Below are 22,056 nucleotides of genomic sequence, written 5' to 3'. Positions count from 1 at the left end.
CAGAGCTACCATTTGAGGTAAAGGTGAATGCCACTCCTTAGACAGCTGCTCAATGATGTGGTTCATATTAATGAGCCATATCTAAAAAATGCTCTACATTTCTCATAAAGCAGTAATGCTGTTGTTTTTTTTTTGCCAACTCTAGTCCCATACAATTGCAACTATGGCTGGGCAACAAGGATAGAAACAATAGCTGATGCTTATTGAATGGTCAACTGTGTGCCAGGAGCTGTGCTGAGCACTTTGCAAACATAGTTGCACTCAATCCCTACAGCAACTCTGGGAGTGGCTGTTGAAGGTAATCAGGTAACATTCAGAACACATCTCTTTTATTAGTCAACATATCAATAATGGGGGAGGGGGGATGAGGAAAACTGGGAAGAGGAGGAAAGATCAACCTGTGCAATAAAGGACTGTCATTCGGCAACAAGGCAGAGAGGTTTTTATAATAAAAATATATCTTTTTATAAGTGAAGCCTGAATTCCTCCCCTGCCCCTTTTCTGGACTTCCTAGTAACTTACCCATGTGTCTGAAACAGTGCCTTGTGGTTAAGAGCCCTACAAAGGGCTCATATGAAGATGGATAAAATAGTGCTTAATTTGCAGAGCTATTGCAAGAATTAAGTAAGTTATAACATATGAAAATACAAGGGCTCTTAACCACAAAACAAATGCTTCAAGCCACTCACATTTCTGTGTACTAATCTAAGACTGCTCAGGGTTGTTGTACAGAAATGAAATCAGCTTTCTCTATTATTGCTGCCCCATTTTCCAGATGAGAAAACTGAGGCAGTTAAGTTCACAAGGTCACTCAGCATGTAAGTGCCAGAAGAAGCACCCGAATCAGGTGTGGCTAACTATATATAGAGCCCAAGCCATCATAGACACACTTTGTAATTTAACAAGTCAACACCTGCCAAGTGATGAAAGGTATTCCTAAGTTTAAGTCACCAAATTGTAGTTCTATTGGGTTTTTTATGTCTGACTTTGAGGAGAAAAAAGACAAAAATCATCCCTGTATTTACCCACCATCAGTTGCACATCTACTACCTGCCCATCTCTCCGCTCATATTAGGAACATAAACATTAACAAATTGAGTGTCAGTGCCTGAGTAATTCAAATTTAGAGGTGAAGAAATCTCTGTAAAAAAAAAAAAAAAGAGTTGTGTAAAGTGGAATAAGTGTGTTCTCAGAAATATTGTCAGTGTAAAGTGGAATAAGTGTGTTCTCAGAAATATTGTCAGGGTTATAAGAACACAGAAGGCCCTGGCCTACCCCCTGGGCACGCCTGGAAACCCACAAGGAAAAGGAAAGTACAGTGTGATTCTTACCATAAAAGAAAGAATCCTAAGAAGCAGTCCTTTTTCATTTACCCTTCACTCTGCATGAGATACAAAACCCTCAGCTATGACAATGTGCTGGATCATCTCCTGGTTTACAGTGAAGGGCCAAGTATGTTTTCCCCACAAAGTAAATGACTCCATAATCAATTGTTTTATGGTGTTAGATTTGAGAGGTCTGATAATTCTATTAGTCTCCTAGCTTAGGTCTCAGAACAGCAAAAACAGATACACAATGAAACATCGAGTCCCAGGTTAGAAGAATGCTATTTCCATGGTTTATGTGAATCAGCCCAGGTAGGACACAGTACGTCAGTCATCTTTTCATTTTAATGAATGTGTTTACCAAGTAGGAGAAAGCAGCTTGATTCAATATCTCCTAGAGCACTCAATTTTGCTAAATTAAAGTTAATAACATTTCCCCATGAGCTATGATAACATCTTACGGTGAATCACTAAGGAAATGCACCAGGTTGTGCAGAGATGCGGCCACAGGCACCTCTTGCATCCTGGCAGCCTCTTGACTGGGACCAGGCAAAGGTTAATTGTGTTCTCATCACCGGTCAGAGGTAGGCGGCTGCATGACACCCAGGTCTCTGGATTCTATCCAGCTTTCGTGGCTGCAAATTAAGCAATATTCAAGCTGACTTTCTGCTGAAAATTGTACCTAGAAATACATCATACACAGAAAGTTGAGGAAGAATTACAAGTAGAGGTTAGAAACAATTACAAATGAATATGTCCGAACCGGACAATGCTGCAACTACTACTAAACCTTAGACAGTGAAATGCATTATCGATGAACTTTCAATTCTATATTAAGCCTAGAAACACTATATTCCCTCCCTTCTGATGAGTGAAGTTTTTAACACTAGGAAGGGGTTTAAAGATAGGATGTTGAACATTCCACTTTATAACAGAAGCCAAAACTCTGCTCGGACCAGGGCTACACAATGCAATGCAGTTACCTGTGTCAGGGCTGTAATGGTTCTCAGGGACTCCATTCAAACTAATGTTATCTCTATCTCTCTCCTGCTGCTGATGGGAAGCCGGGCCTTCTCCCTTTGTGCCTCTGTTGTGGCCCTGTAACTCCTGCCCTTTTCATTAGTCCTCGCTTTTGGTGGTGGCAGGTGGCAGAAGTTACAGGGCAGGCTCTTCTGGGCCAGCTCGCTCTCTAAAGTCAAACTCACTCTTAATTACAGTTCCTAATACTTCACCCTCTCTCCATTTACCAAATACCCTCACGCCTATTCTCTCATTTGATTTTGACAGCATCTCCGTGAGGGAGGCAGGGCAGGGATTGCTATGCTCAGATTATACAGATGAGGAAAGAGAGTACCCAAAAAGCATCCAAGGTCACGGTCCCCCACCAGGTCAAGGGCAGACTCAGGCCTTCAAATGCTAGTCCTGTTCTCTTTCCAGAATATGTTGCTTAGTAAATGTCAGATAAATAATGTTATTGTTGTTACAGGTATTACATTCATTACCTCATTTAATCGGCATAAAATCTCAATAGGGCAGGCCACTAGTTTCCTTAAGCCTGTAGATAACAAAGTCTTGGAGACATCATCTCATTTGCTCGCAGTCAGATGTCTGGCCATACGTTTGACTTCAAAGTACTGTGGACAAAAGGGGCCACACGCTGACCTGACAAGCTCAGGGAAGGCCTGCGTGGCAGCCTAGCAGACTCAGAGACCTAAAATAACCACACAGGATGGTCTGAAATTAAACTTTAACTAAAAGCAGTTATGGTGGGCAGTTATGTCCTAAGCCAGTATCTTCACTGACAAGATCAACTTTGATCCTTACTGAGCCCATTTGCCTTTTTGCCTCTAAGATAACATTCCCTTGAAATGTCTGGGTAACTTGTAACTTCCCTTATTCTGGAGCCCCTGGAGCACAACCAAATGTTCTGGGCGCCAGGAGATACTACAAATTCCTTCATTATCATGTTAATTGATCCTGCACCCACCTAAGTATGTGTCCATCATTTTACTTTTTATCCTATCACAGAGGTTTCCCCACTTGGCTTAATCCCACCTCCTTAAATCTGTCACCAATGAATTTCATGTATAAATACGGATGTAACCCTGCCATTCTCCAGAGCACTATCTCAATTCATTGAGGTTCTGCTTCCCGGCATATGTCGACAGTTTGGCTCAAATAAACTCACAAAAATTCTTTACAGGTTTCAATGGTTTTTTACGTTAACAGTACTTTACATCATCCCTGATTGCCTTTGGACAATCAAGGTGCAAAATAAAGCTAGTAATTATTTAAAGATGACACCAATTGAGCTAAGAAAAAAAAAAAAAGAAATGTGTAAAGGTTACACCTTGGCTCTTGTTTGAGCAAAGAATGTTTTCCTTTTCTAAAAAGTTTGGAGCCTTGATATCAAATGTACTGCAAACATACAGTCAGTGCAAAGTTACATGGTAACTGAGAAAGGGGTTGTTGGGAAGCTCAAATACATAGATCAAAGCGTCTAAAAAAACCTGTGCACTCATATCTGTTGATAATTGTGTCAAACTCAAAAATGTAGAACATTTTTATCATCTACTTGCCTCAGGCTATGCCCTATGTTAGTCTCTTTTCACCATTATCATTGCAAATAAGTGTAGCCATTCTTTAATTTCGTGTATATGTCATCAAAACACTTTGTACTTCCAGTTACACACATAGGTGCTAACCAGATCTAAAATTATCAAAGAATCACATTTGGTTAAAAAAAAAAATTACAACAAATCATAAATCCAGAACCTAAGGGGTGTTGTAGTTGTTTCAAGGAGGTATAATCATCTCATGTAAATTTCTTACACCCTCCACAAGACCACCCTACTTCCTCTTACCCCCAGAGTTGCATAACCAAATGCTTGCAGGTGCCAGGCTTGGACAGGAAATGTACACAGCAGCCTGGAGGAGTAAGGGCTGATAAGCACAGCCCCACTTAAAGGACAGCAGGTTTCACTCAAATACACCTACACTCAACTGCAACTATGGCCAAGAGCTAAAGGGACTCAAATGCCATTGGCCAAAGGCCACAACTAGCCCATGAGTCCTTCTGTGTTTATTACATACAGGAAGATCCCTACCTGTTCACAAATTATTAAGTGCAGTTACCCTTTTAAAATCCATTTTATAGTATGAAGCTTTTTTTCAAAGTTCTAATACTTTAAGAAAAATGCCATTTTTAAGTTGCTGTTCTATAAATATAGACTAGAAAGGGGCTCTTTAGAGAAATAGAACTCTTCCTACACTAATTAAGAGAGACAAATACAGGTTATTTTTTTTCCTCCCAATTAAATGCCGCCTTTCATGCATCTCTCCAGGCGGCTTCCTTTTACTCTCTATAAGATATAGGAAAATTATATGTGGAATATGCCAGCTCTGGTTCCTGCTTAAACAAACTCTCTGCCCAATGGGGGAGATGGTGCAAAAAAACAAGAAATGCGTTAAATTTTCTGTACATTCTTGGAACAATCCTCCCACACCAAAACTATTAGTTATCTGAATAATGTGAAATATCTTTCCTATTTGTGATACATCTGCACATTCATTTTAAAGGCATTTGATTAAACACATCTGTTACAAGTGCCCAGATTCTAACTGTAATAATTACAGTTTGCTTCATAACTTGCTTTTTAGGTTTCTAGGAATCTGCTCCTCCCAGAAATCATTTTATTAAATGTTGAAATCATTTTAGAAACTTTAAGTAAAATAAATGTTACATCTCTCAAACCAACAAGAATGAATCAAGATCAGAAAGCAGTGACAGCTAAAGGCATTACAGGTTCAACAAAAATAAGTCATGCCAAGCTCACCTGGATTTTAAAATAAGCTTACTAGTCTTACAGAGAGATATAATTTCATAATTGTGGAATATATTGGTTTCGGGGGGGAGGGGATATCTGCTCATATATTGTTCTTTCTTTCTTTCAACCCTCACCCAAGGATATTTTTTCATTGATTTTTAGAGAGAGTGGGAGGGAGAGAGACAGAGAGAAACACTGATATGAGAGAGACACATCAATTGGTTACCTCCTCCATGTGCCCCAACCAGGGCCTGGGCCGGGGAGGAGCCTGCAACCGAGGTACGGGTGCCCTTGATCATAATCAAACCAGGAACCCTTCAATCTGCAGGCTGACACTCTATCCACTGAGCCATTTCTTGATAAACTTATGTACAAGATGGAAAATATATGAGATAGATTACGAGAAGCTTAGGATAGTAAATGCATACCAGGTCAGGGCACCATACCCAAAGAACTCCAACTCATGACTGATATAAAACTGGGGAGGTTAGATGAATGAAAACATCTCTTGGAGTGTGCCCAAAGCTCTGTCTGTTTTGCTGCCTCTCCCGTTTCTGTGTCCCCTATAAATATCTTGGAATCAAAAACCAGGAAAAAGTCCCAGAAGTCAGTCTTGCTTGTCAAATGCGTGCATGTCACAAATTTAATACACTGATTGAAATACTTGACTTTCAGAATGATCTAAATAGACTAGAATAGAGTGCCAACACCACAAATAATGCTTGACAAGGATAAACGTGTATTTCCGTCTCTGAGTTTAAAATTAAATCCACTTCCTAATCATAAGAGAGAGAAAAAATCTGACAGTTCATCAGAAGGAATAATGGGTTATACCCTGATTCCAAGTTCATCTCAGATTGCAAGGGAGAAAGAAGCATGAAGGAGAAGGAGTAGCGTGTGTTTTAGTGCTTGAAAGACTCTAGGCCAGTGATGGCGAACCTAGGACACACGTGTCAGAGGTGACACGCGAACTCATTTTTTTGGTTGATTTTTCTTTGTTAAGTGGCATTTAAATACATAAAATAAATATCAAAAATATAAATCGTTGTTTTACTATGGTTGCAAATATCAAAAAATTTCTATATGTGACACGGCACCAGAGTTAAGTTAGGGTTTTTCAAAATGCTGACACGCCAAGCTCAAAAGGTTCGCCAGCACTGCTAGGCTCTGTGTGTGCAAGCTATGTGATCTCAGGACTTAACCTAAGCCTTAGTTTCCACCTCTAAGAGATGGCAATGATATTGACCTCTTAAGGAATAAGAAGGACTAAATAACATATTAAACATAATAATAGTATTAATAGTATTATTTGAATCATTAACTGCTATTACTATGCTAAGTAGTCTACATTCATTATCATGTCCATCTGTATAGTTATTGTGCTTGGCACATAGTAGGTTTCTAATAAACCTTGGTGCTCATCATTAACTAGCTGGCCTTTTAGCATTATCAAGGAGGATCATTCATAAACATTTAATTAAAACTTCCTTATTCTAGACTCTAGACTCCTTGTGAGGGCCAGTTCTATCACAAGTTATGACTGTAATTCACAAATCTTTTACGTAGGGCTCTTCTTTAGAACAGCTGTGTGTTTTCTCTGTTCTTGAAGTCTCAAAAACGGAGGCAAGTCTTTCTCGTGGACAGTCACATATGTCTCCTGGTCCTAATCAGCTCGGGCCACTTTGAAGGAGGACTTTAACATGTGACAGAGACTAATTTTGTCATATCATTCCAAATTGAACTTGAAAATGTAGCAAAAACCTATCTACCTGTTTTCAATGATGCCATAACAGCAACTCAGATGGATTCATCATATTGTACACATCTGAAACTAAAATAGTATTATATGTCAACTATATCTCAATAAACTTAAAACAATTTTTATGTCTCGTATGAGACGCTATCGTGGAATACTATGGGCTACGCTGGGAGAAATTTAGCAGATTTAGAGAACATCCAGAAGAAAGTAACTGGGATTATAAAGGCTGTAAAAACCATGACTGAGGATTATAGTTGAAAGAATATGAATGTTTAACATATAAAGAATACTGGGTGTGAGGGTGAGACAAAAAAGGATGCTTTCCTGAAATGTTTGAAAGGTTTCCCTGTGGAATTATGAACAGTTAGAGGATGTAAGCAAAATGAAGGCACTAAGGATGATTAACCCAAGAGCAATGAGATGCCAACAACAGAACCACATTAGAGAAAGTCCTATGTCACTGGAAATGTTTAAGCAAAGGGCCAAACTATCAGATCCGGGACTGTGATAAAAATACCTCCCACCCGCAATATAATGTGAGGTCACAGGTTTCAAACCAATGCCCCATACACAAATCAGACATGTTAAATTTGGCCCTCCATCGTGTTTTCCTCCGAATCTGAGTTGTGCAAATATTTTCAAATTTGAAAGTTATCATTAATTCTCCATATTTTCAGTTTCCCTTAAAAATCAGAAAATAGGGTAGTACTCACAGCCAAACAGTGACAACCAGCAGAAGTCTGATTTACACAGTTTATCATACTCTACGGCTGAAACTCTTTGTTTCCTATTTCCCCGGGACTCCCATATTAAATGATCTCTGGAGTGTCTTCAACCATCAAGATTCTCTAACCAAGCCCAGCCCAGTGTGGCCCATGGTTGAGCATCAATTCGTGGACCAAGAGGCCACTGGTTCAATTCCTGGTCAGGGCACATGCCCGGGTTGGAGGCTCAATCCCCAGTAGGGGGCGTGCAGGTGCAGGTGCAGGAGGCGGTTGATGTTTCTCTCTCATCTATGTTTCTATCTTTCTATCCCTCTCCCTTCCTCTCTAAAATCCATAAAAACATATTTTAACAAAAAGAGTCTAATCCAAATGGAAAGAACTCTGGGTTTTGAGGCAAAAGAAGCTCCAAATATGAGTCCAACTTGCTATAGTTTGTGTCCTTGGACAAGGTGATTCAGTTCTGGTTCTCTTTTCTCTAATGAACAAACATTTTTTTTTCTAGCATCCCATAGGATTGCAGTCCAGGATGATGTGAAATAATTTCTGTAAACAATGCTGAAACACTTGTAAAACTAAGATGTTATCACCAAAAACACAGCATGGTTTATTTATTCATTTCAAGGATAGGCTATGGCTTCAAATGCTTTCTTAAAGTAACAATAGATTTGTTATGGATTTGAAATACCTATACTTTAAAAGAGCATGGATGAAATTATAGCTATCTGATGAAATCCTAAAAGTCCAGGAGGGAACTGTCTATATATATGTGTATGCATTTAACACCTTTTTATCCCTTAGTTGAGTCAAACATATTAATTTAACATATTTTATACCTACTTCATAACACTTCACCAAGTGTTCAGCAACTTCACTTTTTTTTAAAGTATAAAAATATACAGATGGGAAAAGAAGGTAGGACGCTGACAATTTTCAGAAATTTCAAGTTTCCAGATAGAAAACAGCGCCACTCCTGACAGACTCATCCTAATTGCTGCATACACCACAAGCATTGGGTAATTGCAACATTCCCCGTTTTCATACATCTGATTAGAGATAAGGGTTGTCAAAGAGTCACTGGAGTGAGGCTACCAGAAGTAAGGGAGTGAGCTACAGCGTTAGAATACAGCAGCTAGAGAGTGAGATGCTTGAAATTCAGGTCATGGACGTGGGGCAATTATTGCAGAGGGCAGGATACAGTTTGCAGTGGTTCTCAGATCAGCAACATCAGCATCACTCAGAACTTGTCAGAATTGCAAAGTCTCCGACCCAGACTTACTGAATTTTGGGGGTGGGGTCCAGCACTCAGTATTTTAAAAAGTCCTCCGGGTGATCCTGATGCATGCCAAAATTTAAGAACCATAAGCCTAGGGTATGTCTATGGTAGGAGCCGTCACTCAAGGAGAATTCAAGGAACTGACCAGGATATCTGAGAAATGATCTACATAGAGATTATAATAATCAAGAGCTATGACCAGAGTAATTTTGAGGAAAGAGAGCCAATCGGGAACTAAAATCTTCAAGCACTCTGGAGGCGTGGCACGGGGGTTGTGGGTGACCATGACAGGGAGGATGGCTGGTAATGTAGCTGGAGGTTTCAAACATGGAAAGGCCCTGTTGGCTGAAGGATCAAGAGTCTGGAAAAAACAAAGATCAGCATGACCAGTGAGAGGTACAGCGTGGTACGAGATAAGGCACAGAGGTGGGGAAAGAATATGATTCTTGCCCTAGAACTAAACAAAAATAACACAATGACTTTAAAGTGGCCAAAAGTGACCTTTTTCAAAGGTTCTTCTGGCAACCATGTGGTGCCAAAGACTAACGGCCAGACTGTCCAGCTGATCAAGAATGTAACACTCTGGTTGATGAGAGATAGGCTCAACATTTTAGAAATGTCACAGGTAATTCCAAGTTTCTGGTTTGCACAACTGGTGCCATTGTACTGAGATAGAGAAGTGGAGAACAGCATTAGTAAGCGAGGGGAAAACTCTAAGACTGCTGGTAAGAATGATCATATTATAATCGTATAACCTTAAAACATGAAATGTGGTATGTGCTATAATTCAGCTAATGGTAGACGGTGACGCTAGGACGCTAAGGCTCAAGTTCCAGCTCTACCACTTTGTAGCTGCCAACTCTCCAGCAAGTAACTCACCATTTGTCTTTACAACGGAAATAATAAGGCTCCACGAGTGAGGATAAAGGTCTTTACCTTCCGGGGGAAAGGCTGATGGTTCTGCAGCCACAGTCAGGAGAAACTGGCGATCAACCCGTACAAAGCAATCATTGGAGGTTTTGCACCAGGACACAAACTTCTAAAAGCCAGCTAATCACGGAAAGACCTCCTCCTGGGGTTAAATTCCAGGAACCCCACCTCCACAGGTAAAGGGCAGCCAGGGCCCTAAGGCCTCTGCTTTCAAGTCGGGCTGTCCCAGAACTCCTCTCTCCCTGCTCTCTCCTACTCCACCCCCCTGCCTCGCTCAAGGAGAAGCTAAGATCCCCCAACTACCTTAAAAGCTGTCTCTTTCTTTTCATGTAATAAATTGTATCTGTTTCTGTACCCACCTCCCTCTGTATCACATTTTTTTAACAAGAGATGGGAACCAGAAATATATTTCCTCCTCCAGGTTTCAAAAGCAAAGCAGACCTGAGGATACAAACACTCTCCCTTAGTGAATGAAATTATGAAGAGTCCAGCTACTCAGGACCAATTTGTAATCAGAGCATCCAGCCCTACTGTAGGAAATGTCAATCCTGGCGCAGGCTTGATGAGCTAAGATTGAGCACACGGACCAGTTTATCATATTATCCCAACTGCCTCTTTGAAAGCTGGCAGGCCCAACTCGAGTACAAAAAAGGACTTCAGTTGGAGTGATTTTGCATCTGAAAAGGAACCACCCAGCCTGAAAATTGAAGACATGCAATATAAATATTTTCTCAAAATCAAGTGGTCCTAGATGTATGTTTCTCCTCACTATGATATATTAAAATAAAAATCTTGTTATGTGTTCAGAAATACTTTTGTTGCTAAAAATATGTTGTCATTTCAATAAAAATGTATTAACCCATTTCAAGCATTTTTTTTTTTAATCCTCACCGGAGGATAATTTTTCCATCGATTTTTAGAGAGAGTGGAAAAGAGAAAGACAGAAATATCGATGTGAGAGAAACACATGGATTGGTTGCCTCCTCCCAGACCAACAAGGGTCTGGGCCGGGGACAGGTTCCTGCCCTTGCCCGGAATCGAACCCAGGACCTTTGAGTCCGCAGGCCGACGCTCTACCCACTGAGCCAAACCAACTAGGGCCCATTTCAAGTACTTTGATACAGTCTCCCTTTATTTCTCTCTTTGAGCTTGTGGAGGGAACACTGGCACAATTACACCAAAAGCTTCATTAAGGTAGGGTGGGGAGGGCGAATTGGCTGGCATTAACTCTCCATGCTGTTTAACATCATTCCACTTCCAACAAAACAAATGATTTTTTTCAAACTTAAAAACAAACAAACAAACAAAACAAAACAAAAAAACCTATCTTTTTGAGTTCAAAGTAAAACGTCCTCTTACCTTGGCAGGTATGGAGTTTCCCAGCTGAGAACTTAAAACTTGCTTCTCTAAGCAATTGCACCTAATTCTCTGCCCACCAAAAGGGTGGAGCTGCCTCCGTCTCTTCCCTTAGTTTTACACCAGACAAGCTAGTGAGTTCACTTTCTAATTCACTCAGTTATTCAAGTGTCTTTTCTTGAACAATTGTTGAACTAAAGCTAGTACAGCAATTAGACTGAAGCTAAGGTCGTTCAAGTAAAACAACTGAACAACTGTATACTGGGTACATGCCTACACTTCCTTTCAATTCACCAGGCTTATATGAGAGGCAGTTTCACTGTAAAATCCTGGACTCTTGTAAAAGAACATTTATTTTCGTGTAATTTAGAAATAGCCACACAACTTTCTTTAACTATTCTAGAAAGGCCTAGCCGAGGCAGCTCAGATGGAATATTGTGTTTTTATTACCAGCAGCTCCTTCCTAGGAGGCATGTGCTGCTGTATTCCTCTACTTCAAGCACCACTAGCTCCCTTGTCGATTCTCAGATGTAAAAGGCACAGTCCCACCTGAGGGCCTCCCTACTTGCTCTCCCTTCTGCATGGAATGAGAGCATTAAGACTCAAAAACACAATAGTTTTTCCTTCTCAACCAGTTTGGGGGAAGTAAATTGTGTCTCCAGATTCCTCAAGAAGAGAAAGCATTATCTATACTTGCTTCTTATCTCCCCAAAGTATATCACCCAGAGTAAGGGTAAACATTGTTTGAAACCTTTGTTTCAATTATATGTGTGAATATGTTGTATCTGTATGGGGACATGTGTACAGTGGGTAACAGAATGCAAGAGAATAGAGGGCATTTGTAAATAACCCAAAGTAAAAGTATTGTTTTTTAAAAACCGTTGTGTCCGTTGTGGGTGAGACCATGTGCTAGGGAAGGATGCAAAGTGTGTTCCTGAGTATACTCCACAGTGATGGGAAAGCTGCAGGACAAGATGTTCTCCAAGTTCCTTACAAGCGTGGAGCTTTCTAAGTGGAGACAGCATTACCTAGTGAAGTTTGAAAATAAGAACGGTCTTCATTCAAAGCCCTGCTCTGCCATGTACAACAGTGAGGATTCAGTGCACACTGACTCCCACATCTCAGATTCCTTAGCCTTCTCTAAAGACCCCATGAGTAGACGTGGATGTCTGGGACCAGGGAAAAGGAAGGAGATGCCACCTTTCCTCCCAACCTTCCGCACTGCTTCTCAATATTTTCCTGTGCAGACAATCAGTTTGTTTTACTATTCAGGTTTTATCCTGCCCCCACTTTTCAGCAAATTTGTTCTCTCTCTGGTAGCATAATTCCCCAACCCATAACTACAGCAGTGCATTACTGGGCATATGAGATGAGAAAATACATACAAAGAACTTGGAACCATGTTGGCACACAGTAAGTCCTCCTTAAATGGCAATATTAGTAACAGCAGTAGCCATGGTTGAAGGTGGTGTGGTGGCAGTGATGCTGGTAATATTCATCCTTGACGCCTGTGAAAATGCCTCCATAAGGTGAGAGGTATGGGATGAGATGTATGGGTGAGATGTTAGGTCTAGACAACTAACGTAGCTAAACGATATCCTACGTGGGAAGTTTTGCATTTTAATAGAGGACCATAGAAAACCCCAAATTATTTGAAGCCCAAAGGAATTTCTTTAATGAAGGGATTTTAGACACTCAGAGAAGTTAGGGAAGGGAACAATGTGTTCCGGTGGTAGGAGTAAAAAGAAGAGCCTCTCCCTTGTACCCAACTCTTACACACCAAACCAATAGTAACATCAATAATTTCAGACTGATTATGGTTGAGAAGCAAAGAGAATTCTTATCTGTGCCTTTTTCCTTGAACAATCACAGTCTTGTTACTTTGGGTTGGTTTGGCAAGCCTTTTGGGATCAGGGAACGTGCTCTGTGGAGATGGTGCTGCTGCCTCAACAGCACTGATTATGTTTCCAAAGGATCATCCACAATATATCTATTGCACCAATGGCCCACGTCTTACTGTCCCCGTAACACTGATACCATGTGATAAAAATCAATGTGTTAACAACGTTAGAGCAATCCGCACACATTTCTCTGTCTCAGATGCATTTAGGCTGGTCCATTTAGTCAGACTCCAAGGCACCCCAGAGGTGGAGAAAGGGGTCCCAAGGCAGACCTGCTTCCCATCTAAGAAAGCGTTAAGAAGAAACGGGAGCATGATCAGAACCACTCCTTTGCCAACAACGCTCACCGGGGGCTTGGCAGTGAACGTCCCTGTATCTCTAAATCTCCTTGAAATATCACACTCAAGAGCATCGAAGGGAGATCCCTGCCAAGCCGCGCTGCCTTGTTTGAGAAGTAGACTTGGAACCTTCGAAGCCGGTAAGACCTTGCCACGCGGCGCAGGACCTGCAAAGATGTTCTCACCAACTCCTCTGACACTTGGGTTTACCCTACCAGCAAATCATTTCAGTCTCGCTTCCCTACTTTTCAGCATGAGCTTTGTCTTGGGATGTTGCAGAGTCCGGGCTGTGTACATGCAGAAGCCTTCAAAGCAACAAGGAGCTCACCATGAATGTGTTAATCACTCTCCGCTGTGCATTAAGAGTCCTGGGCTAGCAGCCAGAAACCTCCGGCTCTCACATTGGCTCTGGCACTAACTTGCTGGGTGACCTCAGACAAGTCCCTTTCTTTCTTTGAGTCGCTCAGTTTGCTCATCTCTCATACAAGCTGGTAGACCTAGACTATCTCTCACCTTGGTGCTAATTCCACAAGCCTATTAATTTTGAAAACTTTTGGGCTGAGAAACAATAGTGTTATTTCTGAGCAACTAATTATACGAACAGATAAAATCGCATTAACCTATAAATCAGAATGTCCCTTCTAATTATATCTGGAGCAACATCACAATGGAACTTGCCCAAAGCTATTAACGTAGTTAATCAACAACTGCTGATACCATTCAGGCTCCTCTTCCGTCAGAAGAACTGGTGCCTCTGGGGACACGTGACACCACAGGGTTTTCAGTTCCACTGTCTGGATGACCACTTTTCCTTGGTCATGGACAATTAGCTCAAAGTTTCAACTGGTCCTTCAATGTATTTTGTGACTTTTCTGTATGTCACACACTGTCCTGGGCGCCGTGGATACAACTTCAATTAAGTCCAGGATCCTGGTCTCAAGAAGCTTTTAGACCGAGCAGATACAGAAAGTAAAGGGACATGCGTACTGCGTTTTACTTGGAGAAAGACACATAAAGACATCTAACTCAGCCCTTGAGGAGTCGAGGGAGATTTTCCAAGAAGCAATATCTACGCTGAGATTAGAAACAGGTGACAGCCAACCCAGCCAAAGCAGCAGGGGATGGATCCAGAAATCCTTCCCAACTGCTAAAAAAAAAAAACAAAACAAAACAAAACAAAAACACAAAAGCAAATATTTGGAGGTGACTTAACCAACTAAAAGGTACCCTTCCGAATTCAAGCGATCGCCACCTAGAATCACTCTATTGGACATGCTAGTAATGAGTCCAATTAAACTACAAATCAGAATAGGTTTCATACTCAACGCCCTGTCTTTACGTGTAAGGGAGTGAGTCACACCAACGCCACAGTAAGAGTTGGGGGGTTGGGGGGAGGTGAAAAGGACAGAACCAGATTTGAAGTCTCAAATCTGTTACATAGGATCAGTGTGACCTGAACAAGTTGTTTAACCTCCTAACTTCCGGGATGTCAGTTTTACCCTGGGATCAATGGGGCCCGGCACACGGCAAATGCTTCACAAACACTAAAGAACCAGTGAGTCCTTTCCACATGCTGGGCACCATGCTCAGTACTTCAGTCACTGATCAAGGCGAGTCCTGGCAGCAAACACAGAAGGGGCACCCTGTCCTTTTCTTCAACGTCCAGGTGAGGAAATGGAGACTTGGGGACGTTCAATAACCAGACCAACATTTTAACAGCTAGCAGGTGGAGGCAGGCACTGACCGCTAGTTGTCTGCACTCAGAGCCCAAGTCTTCACCACTTCTCCACCGCCAGCCAGGCCAGAAAACTAGCCTTCTTCCACTGAAATGGCGAAAAGGTCCCAGCGTATTAAAGGTGCAGACATTGTGAACCTAAGTTATCCCTCGGTTTGCAATCTACTCATAAATGACTGTCATTACTTAAAGCACGTGTTTTCCCAGTTGCTTATCAAAGGTACCTAAGGCTCAATTACCATCTCTGAATAAGAGGTCGGGGTTAAAAGCAACAGATTCAGAACACAAATTTGGATCCGAAAAGGGAAAGATGACAAAACAGTGTCCTGGACCAGATGTCTGGCACCTTTGGCCACTATTCAACGACATGGAAGGGAAAAGATGTTGAAGTCACCGGGAAAACAATGTAAGTGGGCCAGAAAGAGACAAGAGTGCGTGCAGTGGCTCCTTGTCACCTGCGGAAGGAGGCGCTGACAGATTCTGAGGGGAGTCAGAAGCGTGAGAACCAAGGGGAGGGAAGGGTCTTTCTGACACCACAGCTAGATCCACTAAATTGGGAGACGGAGCTGACACTTTGGACACAGCCCCACATCGGCCTGGCTCCTGGTGTCTGTCACTTTGTGTCAAGTATTTGTACAAATACCGACGCTGATGCATTGAAGGAGCATTTGATGTTTCCTTAAATGCTCTCCGACTTGGCACAGGAAAAACCGAGTATAACAAACACCACTGTGATTACTACACCTCGCAAAGAGCTTTCAAAGCTGCCTCTGGGTTGACCAGCTGTTTCCTCACCCGCGTTACATCGGCGTGGGCTGCAGCATACAGGGTGTACTACTTTTCTGGGTGTGTATTTTGCTGGGAGCAGGGGGGGCTTGGAGTTGCCTCCTGAAGCTGTTTGAAAGGGATCCAGAGCATCAGGAACTACAGAGTAACTGGGGCAAAAGGTAATGTGCAGATGCCGACTCCAGGCAGGGACTAAAATTACAGGCAGCTGGGCTCTTTGCCCCAAGATTCAGTAAGCCTCCAGTGGGGTCCAGGAACTTGACTAAGTGACTTTGACAATCAGCCAGACATGATCCTCACTGGTGTGGCTGGGACGAGGCTAGAAGGGGCCTCAAGCTATCAGGGCACGTGTCCCATTTCTGGCACCCAGTGACAGAAGGATCTCTGGCAAGTCGCTTCTCAGTTTCTTCAGCCGCTTCTCATTTTCCTCAATTGATAAAGTTGGGAGAGAACGTGCTTGGACAAGATCTCAAAGGCTTGCCGGCTCCATCCGTCTAGAATGGAGTGCTAGGCTTAGGAGCCTGCATGGTGTGTAATTAGAACCTTAGACCCCTGGTGTCAACCTGGTTTTGAATTTCAGCACTGCTGCTTTCCACTTGCTGGGCCATGAACAACTAATATTATTTCTCTGGGACAAGTATCATCATTTCTCTAAGTCTCAGCTTCCTAAAGTATAAAATGCAGATGCTGATAATGGTGCCTGTGGCATCGTTTTTGTGAGTGTTAAATAGGCCCCGGAATAAAGAACGCCCAGGACAGTGGCCTGCTGAGCGCTCGATACCTGTTAGTCGTGGACACCCCTGACAAGGTCAACCAGAAGAGCTGTCTGCTGTCCCCCGGAGCTGCTGTGATTAATGAGGCTCACGGAAAGGTAACCCTGGCTGAGCAATCCTTGGGCTTGTCCTTTTATCAAGAGAGAAAGCCACAAGAAATGAGCTCTTCTGGGGAGGATGGAATACCAGCGGAGGTGGAACCTACATCTCTCGGGAGGAAATATGAGAACAAATTACAGACGGGTGTTATGCCGTCTCTTCCGTGTTTATCAAAGTGTGGATCAGGGACAATCGGTTCAGAATCTACTGGGATACTCAGTGGCACATTCCTGTCCCTGTTGGATCAGACTCCCAGGGGAGTGAGTCCAGCTCAGAAGCTACCTAAACAGGGGTCAGAGAATCACTGACAAGTATGGTTAATAAAGCAACCCTTCCCCTAATTCGCCAGTCCTGGGTTTACCCAGGAAAAAACAGGGAAGGCAAATGAACTTGTGCATCTGTGCATTTCCCAAGAATGCCAACTTCTTACATTCTTGCCATCTCCAATGCAGCTGGGCTCCAAGCAGGTGTCCAATTTCTGCCTAATTCACGACTCCCCAGAGAAACAAACACTCTGCAAGGGCTGGCTACTTAAGGATGTGGATTCTATCGACTTCCTTAGAATGGCCATGTGGTTTATACAAATTAAATACACTCCGCTTCCTCTGTCTCCCCTGTTCGCCCACCTTTTCTCCCCTCCCCACTGACTTCCACCTTGTTCCCATTCCTTTCCCTTTACTTTCTTCTCACTCGCCTTCAGGTTCCTCTCCCTCCCTTCCACTTCTCTCTCCTGGGCCTCTTCCTCTTATTCTTGGCCCCTCTACCCTATGGCTTTCCTTCTCTCTTTTTGCCTCTGTGTGTATCTGTCTCCCTGATGACCCTCTTGCTCTGACTCTGTGTGTCTCTGTCTTTCTGTGTCTGATCCTGCCCTCCCTGCGTTTTGTCCTTGTCTGACTCTGTACATCTATCTGTCTCTGTCTTTCTGTCTCTCTGTCATACACAAGACCTCACTGCCCATTTCTCCTCTGGACGCCCCAGCTCCTGGCTCCCTTTCCAACAAGGAGCCTCCAGGGCCAATCTTCCCGCCAAGCATGTGTGTGCCCCATGCTAACTCAGCTAGCGCCCTCTACAAGTCAAGAGGCTCACTCTCCTTATACGTTCTTGATGATCTGCTGCCAGAGGACCCGAGTGATGAAGGTCCCTGGTGGGGATGGAAACTAAATCATGGCTGAAAAGACACAGCAGCAAATTGCACCGTGGAAAAGAAACAGCGAGGCCAAACAACTCTAGTACCCAGAGCCCCCCCTGGAGGGGAAGCCACTGGGCCAAGTGCTAGCAGTGCAGGGTTCTTCTGCATTTTGGAGGGACCATCACTTTGTTTCCATAGTACACACAGCTCTCTGCACCATGGGGAGGCAGTGGTGTGATGGTGCCAAGGGGGTGTTGGAAAAGATTTAGCGTCTCAACATCACCATCAAGCGTGTCAAAGCCAATAAACCTCCTCAAAACACCGTGTAGTAAAAACCAACAGCTCCCTATGCATGCAGCCTCCAGATAACTCCCCCTCCCCCCACACACATCCCCAGCTGCTCTTCCATCTTCCAACTTGACACCCATCTCTAAGTACCTCTATTATAGAAAGATCAGAGCTTCTGCCAGGAGCAGCGATATCTGTCCTCAGATCTACAGGTGAGCAGTGGGATGGAGGGATGGAGGAATTATGCAGCAGGCCCGGGAAGATGCTACGTTGGAGTGCCATCTGGTACAGGACCAGGGTATTTCGAACTCAAAAATCACCTGAGGATGGTGAGTTCAGAAGAAACTTTTTGAAATAGAGCCACACCCTCTCCTAATTCTAACCTCTTGGTCTCTCTCTAGTCTCTTTCCGTCCAGCTCTCAAACTCGACCTGTCCCCACACTCCAGTGTGCACACCACGTGTACACACCCTTCACACAGACACCCCACTCCTCCATCTGAGTCTCAGGAGAAAAGTGCTGGAGGCAGGTAAAGAAGAATAAACTCGGGCCACAGCTCCTGGTATTCCGGCAACTCCCCCTCCCCTGGTGGAATACAGAAGCAAAATGCTGAGGTCTGGCTAGGAGCCCAGCCCGGGGAGCTGGAATCCCTGCCACCAGGGACCTCGAAGAAGGCTGGGGCTTGCATCTGAGGACCTGCCAAGTCCGCCTCGCTGCAGCTGAATGGCCCCTCAGTTGCCTGCAAGTTGAAACCTCAGTCAGATACACAATGAGGCCGCTGTTTCCCGACAGGAGGCATTTGGATGCCTCACACACTCACCCCAAATCAGGCCTGAGAGCAGAGCGCTCATTTCCTTACCCATGTTCAGATGCGCCCCTAGAAGAGGCAGCAGCCTGGGCCCTGGGTAGGAAGTGGTTTCCCCGCCCCAGTACCGGCCCGAGCAGGCCACCTGTTGGACCCTATTAGATCATGCGCCCCCAAACCCGCACCGTGGAGCTGGACGCCCAGAGAACCTGATCCATCAGCGACATATAAATTTCACTCGCGCCTCCTCCTGTGGCTACCTTTCCTGCACGCAATCACACACATGCACACTTCCTTAATATTTCAACAGTCACTTCTCTTTAATGAAGTAGCGCTCAGCCTTCCCTAGGAGCCCGGCTGCCCAGAGCGCGCCCAGGTGGCTGCGGATCTCCAAGCGCTTACGCTGGGTGCCTGCTTAAAATGCGGGCGGCTGGCAAGCCCCAAATAGCCTGTTGGCGAGGAGCAGTCAGTGATCTGCTCCCCGGAGCCTGTATCTCCTTGGGAGGCGGAAGAAGTCTCCCTCTTTGGTTTGGAATGAAAGGCTTTCAGGGAAGTCCCGAAGGCAACTGGCTTAGGGGAACAAATGCGTTCTGCTGCCGAAACCCAGAATAGGTGGTGCAAGGAGACTCAACTTTCTCCCGCCTCCCTGCCATCCATGCAAGCTCCAAGCTGTGGGGGAAAGACGCCGCCACAACCAGGCTACTCACCCTGGGTATTGATGCTGCCCCCGCAGGGCACCCCCGCAGACTGACCCGCACGGGATCCTCCAAACGCCTTGCTCCTCTCCCCAGCCACGCGGCGGAGGCTACGCGCTCCAAGCGGGGCAGCCGAGGGCAGTCAATCCCATGGGTGGCGAGTTGGCAGAGGGCGCGCCGCCCGGCTGGGGGCGCATTGCTCCCAGGACTGGCGCAGGCTGCTGCAGGGAGAGGGGCTCCCAGGGAAGTTGGCTGCGCTGGGGGCGGACTTTGGACTTCGCGCTCGCTCAGGCTCGAGCTGCCGGGCGCGTCAGAATAGACAAGGGACTTGCCCCGCGGAATTGGGGCAGGCGTGGGCCAACCGGCTTCGGGAAGCCTCCGCGGGCTGCCGCCTAGGAGCGCAGCCACATCCACATGCCTGGAAGCCCCAGCAACGGCTGGAGCCGAGACCGATGGAGAGAGCAGGCTGCCTCCTCCCGATGGCGGACACCTCTCGTTCAAAGCCCCGCTCGCCCCAGCCCTCCGTGCCCCTCCTCCAGGCCCTGTCCTCCTCCCCTCCGCTGCTTCGCCTGCTCGCCGGGCTGGGCTTGGGCCAGAAGCTGAGCGGAAGGTGGCCGCAGAGCCCGCAGCATGGAGGGTGATCTCGCCGGCTCTGGCTGGGCTCAGGCAGCGCAGCGGCAGCAGCTGCCGCCGCCTCCCGCGCGCCCACGTGCCGGAGCCCCGGTGTGCGCGCTCCGGCCGGCGGGGCTGGAGGGAGGGAGCGAGGGGAGCCACGGGCGGGGTGGCGGGGAGAGCCCGCTCACGGGGGCAGCCAGGGGAAGCCGCCGCCTGAGAGGCTCCCGAGGGCGCAGGGCTCCTCTCTGCAGCTCCGGGAAGACTAGTGTGCAAGGCTGCCCCAGCTTCCCCCTCCCTTTGCAGAGCAGAGGGAGCCTGAGCGAGGCAGGGGTGGGGGTGGGGGGCGCTCCACTCCGCAGGATCAGTCCCGAGCAGCCCTGGAGGCAGCTACATGCCTCCACCAAAGGGACAGGTTGCAAGTATCCTTGAACCCCCTCACCTCTCCCCTGCGAAGAATGGGGTTCGGAAACACCGAGTGAGGAAGTCTGCAGATTCTCAGCGAGAGCTGGTTCCGGCTTGCCCCGCCTTCCTCCCCGAGTAAGCACTTTTCCCGTTAACCAACAGACTCCAAAGGGCTCCTCCTTCCAGGGAGAAATGAGTTGTCTTGCAAGATGGGCCTGACAACCTCCAATCAATTGACAAGTAATTAGTGAGCACTCACTCTGAGCGATGCCAGGCCCTGGACCAGCCGGCCCTCGCAGGTTAGGAGTTGTGTTGTATTCTCGGCTGTGCGTGGCCTTAGGCAGGCCCTCCCTGGGCCTCCTTTGCTTCTACCATAAAATGAGGCTCCTTCCTGATAGGAATAAGAAAGACAAATACAAATGAGAGTTTCAAAATTAGAAGACACTTCAAAAGATGGGTAATAGTTCAATACTAGCAAGAAACAGTGATTACATTTTCTAAAATCTCAAGAATAGAAAATGAGATCTCTAAGGAAACTTATAGGCTAGCAAAAGTCAGGATGGGCCCCATGTGCAGTCCCTTACAGATTTCGTCTCCAATCTTGTTATTATCTTAGTGGGGAAACCGAAACCCAGAGAAGACATGCAGCCAGTTTGGTTAGACACAGCCTGGTCCTGAGTAGCAGATCATGCTCAGCACGATTGTGGTGAGCCATCAGCAGAAGGGGAGTGAGGTTCCTTCCCTCTGGGGGTCCCACAAAACGCTTCATGAAAGAAGTGGGATTTAAGCTAAATCCTAGAAAGTAGGCAGGACTCTGATCTCTGGAAAAGCAGGATCATCCCAGGGAAGGGAGAGCAGCGGTCACTATGAAAGATGAAGAAAGGCATGTTATAGGAACTGCAAACAAGTTTGGAGCAGAGGTTTTTGCCTAGGTCAGTGGTCGGCAAACTCATTAGTCAACAGAGCCAAATATCAACAGTACAACGATTGAAATTTCTTTTGAGAGCCAAATTTTTTTAACTTAAACTATATAGGTAGGTACATTGTTATTAACTTAATTAGGGTACTCCTAAGGCTTAGGAAGAGCCACACTCAAGGGGCCAAAGAGCTGCATGTGGCTCGCGAGCCGCAGTTTGCCGACCACGGGCCTAGGTGGAACGGTTTTAAGCAGAAAAGGAAAAATAATGAAAGCTTCATTTTAGGATGAGCAATATGTCCCTGTACAGGATGGATTAGAAAGGGGGGAAATGAAGGAGGGGGAGGGAAGAAAGGACAGGAATTACAGGCAGAGAAAAC

At 45.1% G+C, this 22,056-nt stretch overlaps 1 protein-coding gene across 1 annotated transcript in view; it reads right to left on the bottom strand.

The window, feature by feature from the left end:
- Positions 1–20,881, bottom strand: part of SGCD (sarcoglycan delta) — a gene marked incomplete at its 5' end in the record, with an annotated part of 735,784 nt that extends 714,903 nt beyond the window's left edge. The window contains one exon of the mRNA XM_081092161.1: positions 19,756–20,881. The remainder of the gene's footprint in view (positions 1–19,755) is intronic.
- Positions 20,882–22,056: the final 1,175 nt, after the last annotated feature.

Source organism: Myotis nattereri (genome assembly GCF_964212035.1).
Source record: "Myotis nattereri genome assembly, chromosome: 5".
NCBI classification, from domain to species: domain Eukaryota; kingdom Metazoa; phylum Chordata; class Mammalia; order Chiroptera; family Vespertilionidae; genus Myotis; species Myotis nattereri.
The sequence above is the reverse complement of the archived record's forward strand: the minus strand, read 5'-3'. Positions and strand labels throughout refer to the sequence as shown.